At 38.3% G+C, this 12,478-nt stretch overlaps 1 long non-coding RNA gene across 4 annotated transcripts in view; it reads left to right on the top strand.

The window, feature by feature from the left end:
- Positions 1-2,506: 2,506 nt before the first annotated feature.
- LOC144072851 (uncharacterized) overlaps positions 2,507-12,478 on the top strand; it is a 56,043-nt gene continuing 46,071 nt past the window's right edge. For all 4 annotated transcript variants that reach the window (XR_013299958.1, XR_013299957.1, XR_013299955.1 and 1 more), the window contains exons 1-2: positions 2,507-2,711; positions 5,673-5,759. This is a non-coding gene — a long non-coding RNA (uncharacterized LOC144072851). The remainder of the gene's footprint in view (positions 2,712-5,672; positions 5,760-12,478) is intronic.

Raw genomic sequence — 12,478 nt, 5'->3', positions numbered from 1 at the left:
AAGAAGGAAAAACTGTAAATATCACAACTGATATTAACTTCTGATATTATGCATATCACCTGAACAGAATACTAAATAAATGTTTACTGTAAGTGCAATTCTAAATCCCACTGTTACATTTACTAGCCTATAATTTTGAACTATGCCTTGGTACTTTAAAACCGTGGATGAAACATTTAATAATAACATTTATCAAATGTATTTTTACTATGAGAAAGTACAATCTGAAATATATCCTCAATCCAAACACACAATCCACACAATGCCGTTTCTCCCAATAACCTTAAATCTATTTCAAAATCCTTCCAAACACGAGTCGAAACTCCCAGGCACTGTTGTCATGGAAGCCAAAGCAATAACTTGCACTCCCCCACGAGCCCCCCAATTGAATTACAGACCTAATGAACAGCACATTTCATTATGGCCTCCAAACCAGATCAAACCTTGTCAGCCCTGAAAGAACCCGCAGCCTTTAAGGTTTTTTTTATGATGGCAAAGGCATCAGAACACCTAGTTATTCCAACTCCACGCAATAAGCTGCTTATAATTATATTTAAAAGCTTCCTGGGTCACGTCAGCCTCACAGCTCTGGGGTTCTGGGTTTAAATCCAGGTCATGTCCATCTGTGTGGAGTTTGCATGTTCTCCTGCATGGGTTTCCTCCGGGTACTCCGGTTTCCTCCCAGATTCCAAAAACATGCGTGGTAGGCTGATTGGACGCTCTAAATTGCCCCTAGGCGTGTGCGGTCTTTTGGTCGCCGGTCTTTTGGTCGCCCCGACCGCGACAACGGGCGACCAAAAGACCGGCGACAAAACAAGGTAAAACAACATGGTCTACGCATCAATAAAAACCAACAATGGCCATGAGCAGTTTCACTGAGCCGACGTGTGAGTGTATAAGAGTTTGTATGTACATGCGTTGTCCTTTAAGAAGCTACGTCAGTCAGGGTCTTAACAAGTTCTCCAACAAAAAACAATAAAAGTCCGGGAAATTTGGAGCTTTTCTTTAGCCTAATAATTACTAGGGCATTAAGTATGACTAAATAGTAATTCGCAGTTTGTATTTAGGGAATTTCAGCAACGATTTAAATGGTAATTATCACTTACCTTCCGGGCGACCAAAAGACCGGCGACCAATCGACCGTGTACCGCCCCTAGGTATGGGCGTGATTGTGCATGGTTGTCCGTCTCCTTGTGCCCTCCTTTGGCCCGGAGTCAGCTGGGATAGGCTCCAGCACCCCCCGTGACCCTAATGAGGATGATGCGGTTCAGAAAATGAGATGAGTTGAGCTTCCTGTACTTTATCATAACTTTCAACGAGCTGTTACAATGTGTATTTGATCTCACAATTTCGTTGCAGACCAAATATGTTTGAATGGGCTGACGTTAGAGCTTCCAAATGCTTCCACACTGATAAGAAAATTATTTCATGCAGACGTTTTGCAATGAGGTGGAGTTACAAGTGGCAGCTAAGTAAACATACGTACACACGCACGTAAACAAAACAGGATGTGTATTTACATTTCATGGATGCTTGATTTTGTTAGACATTTTGTAACCTGGATATTTTTCATATCTTGGAACAAAAGGTTTCCCATTGAGGCTTTGTGTAATCTCAATATTTCATGTCAAGAAGCATGTTTAGCGTGTGCTCTCATCATGTTCCTTTTTTTAGTCCAACACAGCAGCTTTACTTTCACACATACATTAAGTAAACAAAATGAAAAGTATTATGACATTCCAATGGAACACTGTCAAATGGAGCTCCCACATATCCAGCAATGTCTCAAACTATGTACATGCACTGCTGTAATCCCAAAAATGCATCCATACATAGTGGGCGGATGAAGTAAAAGCAGCTGTTGTAGGCGGCGCTTATGGAATTTAAATATTTCCTACCATTTGAATAGCCACTGGAGGCTACTCAACAACCATGACATATGCATCAGCTACTTGGCAAATATAAAAAGTGGTGAAGTTCTTGCATACAAAAATGTTAATTAGCATTTTCTATTGTCGTTGTCTGGACCTTGTGTTACTTGGCACACCGCGTTGGTCTTGAGGGAATTGCATCCTATCCAAGGCTCTGTACTGGTTTGCATTTTTAATGTCTCAGGCAGTCAGAATAGAATTTCTAATCGATACACCCATCAGCCATCCTATCTCTTCAAGGTCATGGACTGAATGAAATCAAAATCAAACAAATTTTGGACGCTGATCTATATCTTTTTTTCTATCTGCATGAACTTCAAAAACTTGACTTTGACTGAAAAATCAGTAACTGCTTATGCATAAAGGATTGAATGACTAAAACCATGCACGAGCCACTGTGGTCATTTTTAATTCCATGTTATCTTAATAGTCGAAAATGAGGTTTTTGGATGGATATTACATTTCAAAAGATGAATAATTTTCTTCCTAATGATCTGCCAAACTGTGGCAGAGTATAAAAAAATCCACCTGCTGAGTGTTTGACAGCTTTCATGATGCTGTCATATTCTCCCCTAGGCAACAGGGGACGCTAGCATCACAGAAACTGTGATAGGAAGTTGGTTGTTTCCACAGAGTAGAAACTGATGTTAGCCGCAGATGTGTTCTTCATCAGAAACGTCTCCCCCTTTTCTCTGAAAACACACACGGGCTAATGGGGTGAAAAGAACCCACCGTCCATTTTTGTGTGATTGGAGACCAGCCATGTGCACACGACAAAAGGTAGGAAGTCTGTCTTACACGCACACACAAGCACGCACGTGGAAATGAGACAAACTGTAGACTGACATTCCTACACGTTATGAGCGTATGTTATATAGTTGCTGTCATAAACCTCGGAATTATTTTTGCCTATATCAATGAGTCCTTTGCAGAGTGCAATCCAAACTAGACCACCATTTGGTAAGTGCAAAAAACATTCCTGCAGGACAAAGAATAGGTAGGTGGTTGTCTTTTGCAAGTGCAAACTGATTTGTTTAGTTTGTGTTCATTCATTCATCTTTAATACCTGCCATCCTTGAAAGGGTTGCAGGGGTTGCTGGAGCCTAACCCAAATGTATTTTCACCAATCTGGTGTCCTACATGTGCAATCAGTGGATTGCAGTCAGGTGCTTGTATCCTGCAGAAATCTAATGTATCAAAGTGGCGGCCCGGGGGCCAAATCTGGCCCGCCGCATCATTTTGTGCGGCCCGAGAAAGTAAATCATGAGTGCCGACTTTCTGTTTTAGGATCAAATTAAAATGAAGAGTATATATAGATTTATATTAAATTTCCGGATTTTCCCCTTTTAAATCAATAATTGTAATTTTTTGATCATTTTTTTTCTGTGTCATAGTTCAAAAATCATTTTGTAAAATCTAAAAATATTTTAAAAAGCTAAAATAAACATTGTTTTAGATCTATAAAAAACTAAATATTCAGGAATTTTAATCCTGTTCTTTTAATCCATTTATAAAAAAAATTCTAAATATTATATCTAAAATTGTCCGGCCCACATAAAATCGAGTTCTATATTGGTTGGAACAAAAACCTGCACCCACATTGGCCCTAGAGGACCGTTTTGCCCATCCCTGCCCTAGACTGGTCGCCAGTCAGCCGTAGGGCATAGAGAGAGACAAACGACCATCCGCACCCCCAATCATACCGCTACCACCGGGAATTGAGCCCGTGCCTGCCAGCACCGAAGCCAGGCGAGCGAGCCTCTGCACAATGAGGGGGCATTGTTTAGTTTTTCATTTAAGAAATGGTATGGTATTATTTTTGTTCATTATTTTTTATTTAAAGGTATTTACACAGAGCCGCCTCGAGGTGTAGTGGTTCACTCGCCTGATTTCCGTGCAGGCAGGCGCGGGCTCAATTCCTGGAGGTGGCAGTATGATTTGGGGTGCAGATGGTCGTTTGTCTCTCTGTGGACCCTATGGCTGACTGGCGACCAGTCTAGGGTGGAGTCTGCCTTTTGCCTGAAGACAGGTGGGTTACCTCCGCAACCCTTTTGAGGTTCGCTGGTATGGAAGATGAATGAATGAAAAAAGGTATTTGCACAACAATCCACCAATTATTTATTTTTGGGGATTGTGAATGACAGATGTCTTTTCTATGCAAATGTGTCATGTCACATTGATTAGTCAAGCAAAAAAATCAGTCAGTTGCACAGACATTGACTAAAAAAGGAGTAAAACCATTAAGGTTAGTTACTTAGTTGACCAATTAAAACAACAGCTATTAAGATGCAAAGATACAATTGTTGGTGCAACAAAAGATGAATGGCGTCTATTAATATGAAGAAAAGGATGTCAGTTTGGAATTTATTTAAAAGTATAATGACAACCCCCAAAAGTCTGGAGTAAAGATTTATATACTGATTAGAGAAAGAGTAACCTTTTGCAAAGTGACTGCAAGGATAAAGTTTGCTGAAAGAAAGGACCTTGTGTTTGACAATGCTTTGCATAGATTCTAGCAGATGGGCTTATTAAACTTCAATGATGTAACACATGATGCCAGCAGCTAGTCTACAGAAGCATTTTCTTTGGCAAGTTAAAAAGATGCTAACAAAACTGTTTATCAAGGCCAAGAAGTGGATTTAGACAGGCCACGTCAATCTCCAGGTTTAAACCCCATGCATTTTAAATGCTTTAAGAGAAGACAAAAGAGAGTCGCACACACACAAAAAAGCCATTGAAATCAGTAAAAGAGGAACAGTGTGAAAATGAATACTGAATCTTATTCTCTTTATTCATTCATTCATTTTACGAACCGCTTTAATCCTCACTAGGGTCGCTGGGGAGGGTGCTGGAGCTTATCCCAGCTGACTTCAGACCAGAGGTGGGGGACACCATGAATTGGTGGCCAGCCAATCGCAGGGCACAAGGAGACGGACAACCATTAACTATCACACTCGTACCTAGGGGAAATTTAGAGTGTCCGATCAGCCTACCATGCATGTCTTTGGAATGTAAGGGGAAGCCGGAGTACCCGGAGAAAACCCACGCAGGCCCAGGGAGAACATGCAAACTCCACACAGGTGGACAAACCTGGATTTGAACCCAGGACCCCAGAGCTCTGAGGTTGACGTGCTAACCACTCAAGCCGCCTCTGTGAATAACAATAAATATTACTGCGTTCGATTTAGGTGTGATCAGGAAATGTACTAAACATGTATCTCTAGACAGACCTGTAATTTGTTTTTGCCTTCTTTTTGTATGTAGTAAAGTTTGGGAATCGCCAGTGTATGTCATATAGAATGATTGGTTTGCATATGAAATTTACTTGCCTACATTAATTGCTTTTTAAAGGGGCAGCCCATATCTCTTGCATTTGACTATTGTTAAACAATTGCATACAAATATGCATGGATAATAGATAGATCTGTTGAAATCTTGTGAATAGAATCTTAAGGTATTTCTCGATCTTAAGCATCGCTGTGAAGAACTCGCGCACAAAATTGCCCAAGCAGACACCTGAGCAGCATTGTAAGCTAAGTAGTATGTTGCTCCTCACTTGTCATGACAGTTAGAGAAAAAAGCAGGTATCATAATGAGACGCACTTCATTAAAAGGAGGCTAACAGCTGATCTTTGACACCATACCTGGGATGTCTCTGCAGGCACCTCTTCTATGCCCTGATTGCTATCTCAGCTTCACTTAACAATACGATAAGTTGTCTTCTCTTCTGTCATCTTTCAGCTGGAGAAGACAGCCAGCATATTAACGGAGCCAATGGGGTGAATTCACATAAAGCAACATAAAATCTAAATATGCATCTAACTTGAGGTAAGACCATTTTCTTTTCGTAGGAAAACATAATGTGAAATGAGCCTAAAGAGAAATGTGACTTGTCATTTAAAAAGAACTTCATGCACAATTTACCCTTTTGGAAATAGATGAGAATATTTACTCTGGGAAATTCTCCAGCAATCCAGGGCTGTAATTCAACTGCAAACTGAACAAAAGGAATTGTTTGTCACCTTACTTATCCACAAGAACAGGAATGGAAGCTGGATCCTGGCACTAAATCCTTCCATAGACACCATTGTTTCACCCGCACATTTATTCATGCTTTTATTATGGATTAGGGTCACTGCCCTATTAATGGATTGGTGCTTTCCAATGAAAATATTAGAATTTCATGGTTTGACTTGCTTGCCATTTTGAAGTGTACATTCTTGCTCCCTGCACCTGTTTGCTCAGAATTACTTTCTGAATCAGTCAATATGGAGAGAGTAACATTCAAGGGTGCTGCTCTTTTGGTCACAGTCTTTTCGCCAAGAAGGTATAACACAGGACTTCATAACATAGCTGTGTTTGTAATCGCAGCAATATTGCGCACTGCTAGGCACAACCTATATATTGACAAGTGACCTCCCACTGTGCAAAGGTAACTTTGGCCTGGTGTTAATCTAGTGTCTTCATGATATGTCTTTGTTTTGTTTCTCAGCAGAAGCCTGGTACGGCGCTATCATACAAAATTCTGTATAATTTTAAGGAGGCTGACATAAATTTAAACAGTTACCATGGCACAATCTGCTATTATAATTACTGGGCAATCTTTAACAATGTTTGCCTATTGTGGTCCTAAAGGGTCTGGCTTCAAGTTCCATATGGACTGAAGCAGTCCATAGCATCTCAGTTAAGTTTACATGAAAACTCAATTTTAATAGCTTAATTTATTGGAAGAGCATGTCAGCAGAAGAAGTACATTTCATTTAACTTGCAAGGGTAGTGAATGATAACTAATAGTTTGAAGGTTTGGGTGAAATATTCAATACAGCCCACTGTAGGGTAGTATGTCTTACTTTGGTAGAATTAACGCATTTGGGCCTTCATAACAATAATTTCATCACTGGTGTAACACTCAAAACGTTGGTCTCGAGTACCAAAAGTCTTGCTTTTGCTTTATATTGTTCTGGCTGTTATGTTAGCCACAGCAATATCTGTCAATGCCAGAATTGATCTGCTATTCTACAAGTTCATTCATTTGACAGTATATGGCGAAACACTGGGTAAAAGAAAAATAATACCTTTAAACCCTTCACCACCCCTGTAAAATTGTGAGACCTTAAAACATAACATTCCTCATTTGATTCTTATTTTCTTTGAACTTAGCTCAATCTTGGTTATTTCTCTGTTTCGACACCCCAAAATCTTTGGTTCTGATCTCAGTGAAGCCTTGGTCTCAAACAATGTAATGTTGCGCAAACCATAGTCATTACCTCAATAAGATAGACAGACGCGGTCATGTTACGTTGATGTGATGTGGCCATGGCTTAACAGACTAAACATTGTCTACCACGTAGAGAGTAACAGCAGACACTAAGTGGCATGACGATAAGTGTTCTTTCTGTGGTTATTCATTTATTTTGTTCCTGGCACGCTGACTACACAGCTGTCAGCACAATGAAAAGTGCTGTCACACCAAAACTAATTGAAATCCAGTTCACTATCACAGTAGCACTGGAAGAATTTTCTTTGCCACAGATGGTCAACTGTTTTTAGCAGTCAGTGGCAGATCATAAATTCCTCCTAGCAATTTTTACAAGCTGGCGGTCTGTCAAGTCCAGGCTCATTTTGTTGTTGACAATGTGCATATATAAATATATATATATATATATATATATATATATATATATATATATATATATATATATATATATATATATATATATATATATATATATATGTATATATGTGTACATATATGTATATATGTGTACATATATGTATGTGTATGTATATATATATATATATATGTGTATATATATGTATACATATGTGTGATTATTATATATGTATATATACGTGTATATATATATGCATATATATGCATATATATGTATATATATGCATATATATGTATATATGTGTATATATACATGTATATGTGTATATATGTATATATACATGTGTATATATATACATACATATATATGTATATATATACATATATATATATATATATATATGTATATATGTATCCTTTGTTATATATTGATGGATCACATGTACATTGGGTCAGCATATTCTAGGAATTTCTATGCATTATTCCTCAGATTGTTTTTGTATCAAAGGCTTCTTAAACAATTCATGGAGACTAAATTTGGCAAGCAGAAGCCCATAAAAGTCAGAGGCTTTTTCAGATAATTCCTAACTTTGTGAGGGATGGGGGATTCATATTCACATCTACCTTAAAAGCTCACATTTTCCTCAATTATGAATAAGGGGTTTTATTCAATCAACCTCTGCGACTTTAAAAGCTCTCATCTAGATCTGACAGGAGACATTCACGTCCTTCTCCATCCAAATAATTCAATACTGTTTTTCATCCTTAACGAGATTCACTGAAACGCAATTAAACAGAATGCCGCACTTATTGCTGAACATCATCAACTTTGTACAAACTATTGACTTTGTATTTGTTTATATGCTTTAATACTCAGACATCTGCACCCATCAACAATGGTCCTAAAAATGCCTTGTTAATTGTATAAAACTTAAAAACAGAGTCAACATTGCCTGAGGCGCAGACCTCAAACCCTTCAAGTTTCACTGTATACGAGCCAACTGGAGCAAAGGCATACTAGTTTTTGTTCAGAATGTGAGGTATCTTTGTGCCGTGTTTGTATGAGTGCCTATTAGTTCGTTAGTTCGTAAGCATCATGGCTGACCTTAGCACTGTCCTGTAGACCTTGTCCCTTCGTCGTCGCTGACCCTCTCGGATCACATAACACACTTGATACTCAGCTGTTCTATTCTGCCTGCACATGGTTCTTCATTTCCTTTTCACATTTTCCAACAACTTGCTCTGTTGACCCTAAGTACATGAAGTCCTTTACCTTTTTTACATCTAGACCTTGTAACTTCATTGTTCCCCTTAGGATTATCTCATTTATACACAGTTTTTGAAAATACAGGGTGTTCCCTTGTGCATTAATTTGGCTGGAATAACAATGGAATAGGGAAAAAAACCTGGCAAATATGATGGCAAGACTCCATTTGTGCATTCATTTTCATTTTTTTAACATGGTCATCATTTCATAGCTTCTTTATTGTTTGCTGTTATTCAGGCCAGACATATTGGCAAGCACTCATCTATCGTCTATAATTAACCTAAGATTGGCAATTCCCTTTTGGTTGCCCAGGAAACTGAAAAAAAATAATTATTCGAGAATGCATAGAAATATTTCTATTACACAATGCAATTTAATTTAATTTTCTCTATGTTATTAATGTAAGTGACATTTTCAATACCCAAGGTGACCAGACTATTACCGTACTCCCAGTGAACCAGATTGCAATCTTTCCACAGAGTCTCGTAATTTTAATATATTATTGTCCAAAATGAATGACTCAATGTTCATTATTCAGTGTTCTTTTGTATTTCATCTAGATCGTGACATATTCTGTATAACTTGATTTCAGATTGTATTCGGTGGCTAAAGAAGTGTTGGAATAAGCTGCTTAAAAACGTGTGAATGAAAAAACGAAATTGAAAGGATATGTTTGTTATACTGGTACATCAGTTGAAGGAAAAAAAATATAGATACAAAAGTCAGATTTTTTTTTCAGCCTTGCTTAGTCATCAGACCAAGTTTAAACTTACAGATGAAGGTCTACTCAAGATAAAACCCATTAAATAAAATGTTTTATTCAAATTAATTTTAAATGAGTATCTGTAATAGGAATTTCAATTTACTTTTGATTACTGCATTTTTAAATAGATTGCATTTTCTCTCCTTAATTAACAAAAATCAAGGTGGTGAATGTAACTTCATGTTTACAGCCTCAAGGCAGTCGTATGATAGTTGTTTGGAGTTTGCATTTTCTGCTTGAGGCAGAATGTTTGCCTCACAGTTCTAAGTCGAGGGTTATATCTCCAGTGAGTTCCAACCTTCCGACTGTGTGGGTTTTCTTCGAGTACTCTGATTTTCTCCCACATCCAAAAATGATCCATGCTGGCTGGTTCAACACTCTAATGCAGGGGTAGGGAACCTATGGCTCGGGAGCCACATGTGGCTCTTTTGATGGGTGCATCTGGCTCTTTGCTAACCTGTGAGCTAAAATATGGAAATCGCTGTTGACAGAACTGAGATATTACATTTAGAACTGCTTTAATCTTCATTTTTTTTGCTTTAATCTTCATTTTTTTGCAGTACACTCTTCTGGAATGCACCCTCTCATTGATTAGCAACTAAGAATCTTTTAAAAAATATTCAGTTTTTTCCACTTTAAAAGTGGTGAAATTACAAAAAAAATTGAAAAGGCACTTGTTTACATGTACCGTATTTTCACGACTATAAGGCGCACCGCATTATAAGGCGCACCCTCAATGAATGACACATTTTAATTTTTTTTCCATATATAAAGCACACTGGATTATAAGGTGCCCTGTCTATTTTAGAGAAAATTTAAGACTTTTAAGTGCGCCTTATAGTAGTGAAAATACGGTATGTATTTTGACTTTTAAATTCGTGGTATGGCTCACAAGGAATAACATTTGAAAATATGAATTGTTTGTGGCTCTCTTCGTCAAAAAGGTTCCCGACCCCTGCTCTAATGTGTCCCTAAAACAGAAAGAGTATCGAGGGTTTTATATATCTATCTATATATATATATATATATATATATATATATATATATATATATATATATATATATATATATATATATATATATATATATATATATATATATATATATATATATATATATATATCACAACTGCTAGCATGCATGTAACATTTTTAAGTGGAAATTTAAAATGTATGTCCTATTTCATCAAGCGTTCTAAATGTGACCATAGCCGACATGAGTGCTGCAGATGGCAAAAAAGATTTACCACCCAAAGAACATTACCAGTAATCCAACGACCACACCTCCATGCATAACCACGTCTGTATGAAAGGAATTCATTATGTGAGACTCTAAAATTGCTATAGTGCAATCTATGGAGGTTGTCTAGCTTCAATTTCCTCATCCCCTCCGTCCTTTTTACTCACTCGGTCGAGCTTGATTGATGCAGCACAAAACAATTCCTCCTTAATCCTATGCATTTTTAAAGAAGCGAAGGAACGTATGCTTGTAACTCATTTCCAGGGCCTCTAACCACTTTGAAATGGGCTGAATAGTGCTGACGGTGACACTTTGCCTTAAATCACAGCAGCTCACAGTTGTGGTCCATAAAAGTTAAGCAAATAAAGAACACGACCAACATATCATCCAAATTAAATATTTGTTTTCTCTTATTGTTCCAAATAATGAAAAGTATATTTTTAATTTAACAAATGGGATCAGCATGTCTTTATTTCCAGTTGGTGCATTTTTTTAGGGCGCAGTAACCCAAAGGATTGTGTTTATGGACAATGTTGAATATTTTAGCACCCCCTGCATATTGTTCTTGTGCGAAACTTGTTGTTCATTTTAAGACGCCTTTAGCAGCTTCAAATTTCAAATTGCTCCCCCCGTCGTGAGGAGCGGCTTCACTGGAGTCATTTAAATGTGGCAATTGCTGCATTATTAAAGTCACACCAGACGCAAAGACACAATAACACGCGTTTCCTTTTGCACACACTAATGTAAGAAGAGACGGACTATGTTGAGATTCTCAGCTTAATCACTTGCGAGAGAAAGCACTCAAACCTTCATTCTCCATAACATTACCGAGCAGGTGCAGGCTAAAAACACAGCAAAATTCATAAAAAAATAAAACATTTCCATAGGAACCCACATATGTGTTTGGACTGTGGGAGGAAACCAGAGTACCCGGAAAAACCCATGCAAGCTCAGGGAGAACATGCGAACTACACAGAGTGAGGGTACTCGGCCGTTTGGTTCGCCGGACGTTTGGTCGCCCGGAAGGTTATTGATAATTACCATTTAAAATTGTTGCTCAAATTCCCTAAATACAAACTGCGAATTATTATTTAGTCATACTTAATGCCCTATTAGTTATTAGGCTAAAGAAAAGCTCCAAATTTCCCATACTTTTATTGTGTTTTGTTGGAGAACTTGTTAAGACCCTGAGTAAGGGGACAAGTCATGTACATACAAACGCTTATACACTCACACGTCCGCTCAGTGAAACTGCTCAGGGCCATTGTTGGCTTTTATTGATGCATAGACCGTGTTGTTTTACCTTGTTTTGTCGCCGGACTTTTGGTCGCCGGACTTTTGGTCGCCGGACTTTTGGTCGCCGGATTTTGGTCGCCGGACTTTTGGTCGCCGGACTTTTAGTCGCCGGACTTTTGGTCGCCGGACTTTTGGTTGCCGTACGTTTGGTCGCCCGTTGTTTGGGTCCAGGCGACCAAACGTCCGGCGACCAAAAGTCCGGCGACCTGGGATCAACCCCTTGACCCTAAAGCTGTGAAGCTAACTATTCGTCCACCGCGCCACCAGGCTTGTTATTTTGATTATCGAAAAATAAGAATGTAATCATTAGGAGCCACACGCGTAAAGCTCTATTTTACGGAACCCCACATCTCACAACAGATGGTATG

Source organism: Stigmatopora argus, chromosome 4, assembly GCF_051989625.1.
Source record: "Stigmatopora argus isolate UIUO_Sarg chromosome 4, RoL_Sarg_1.0, whole genome shotgun sequence".
NCBI classification, from domain to species: Eukaryota; Metazoa; Chordata; class Actinopteri; order Syngnathiformes; family Syngnathidae; genus Stigmatopora; species Stigmatopora argus.
The sequence above is the reverse complement of the archived record's forward strand: the minus strand, read 5'-3'. Positions and strand labels throughout refer to the sequence as shown.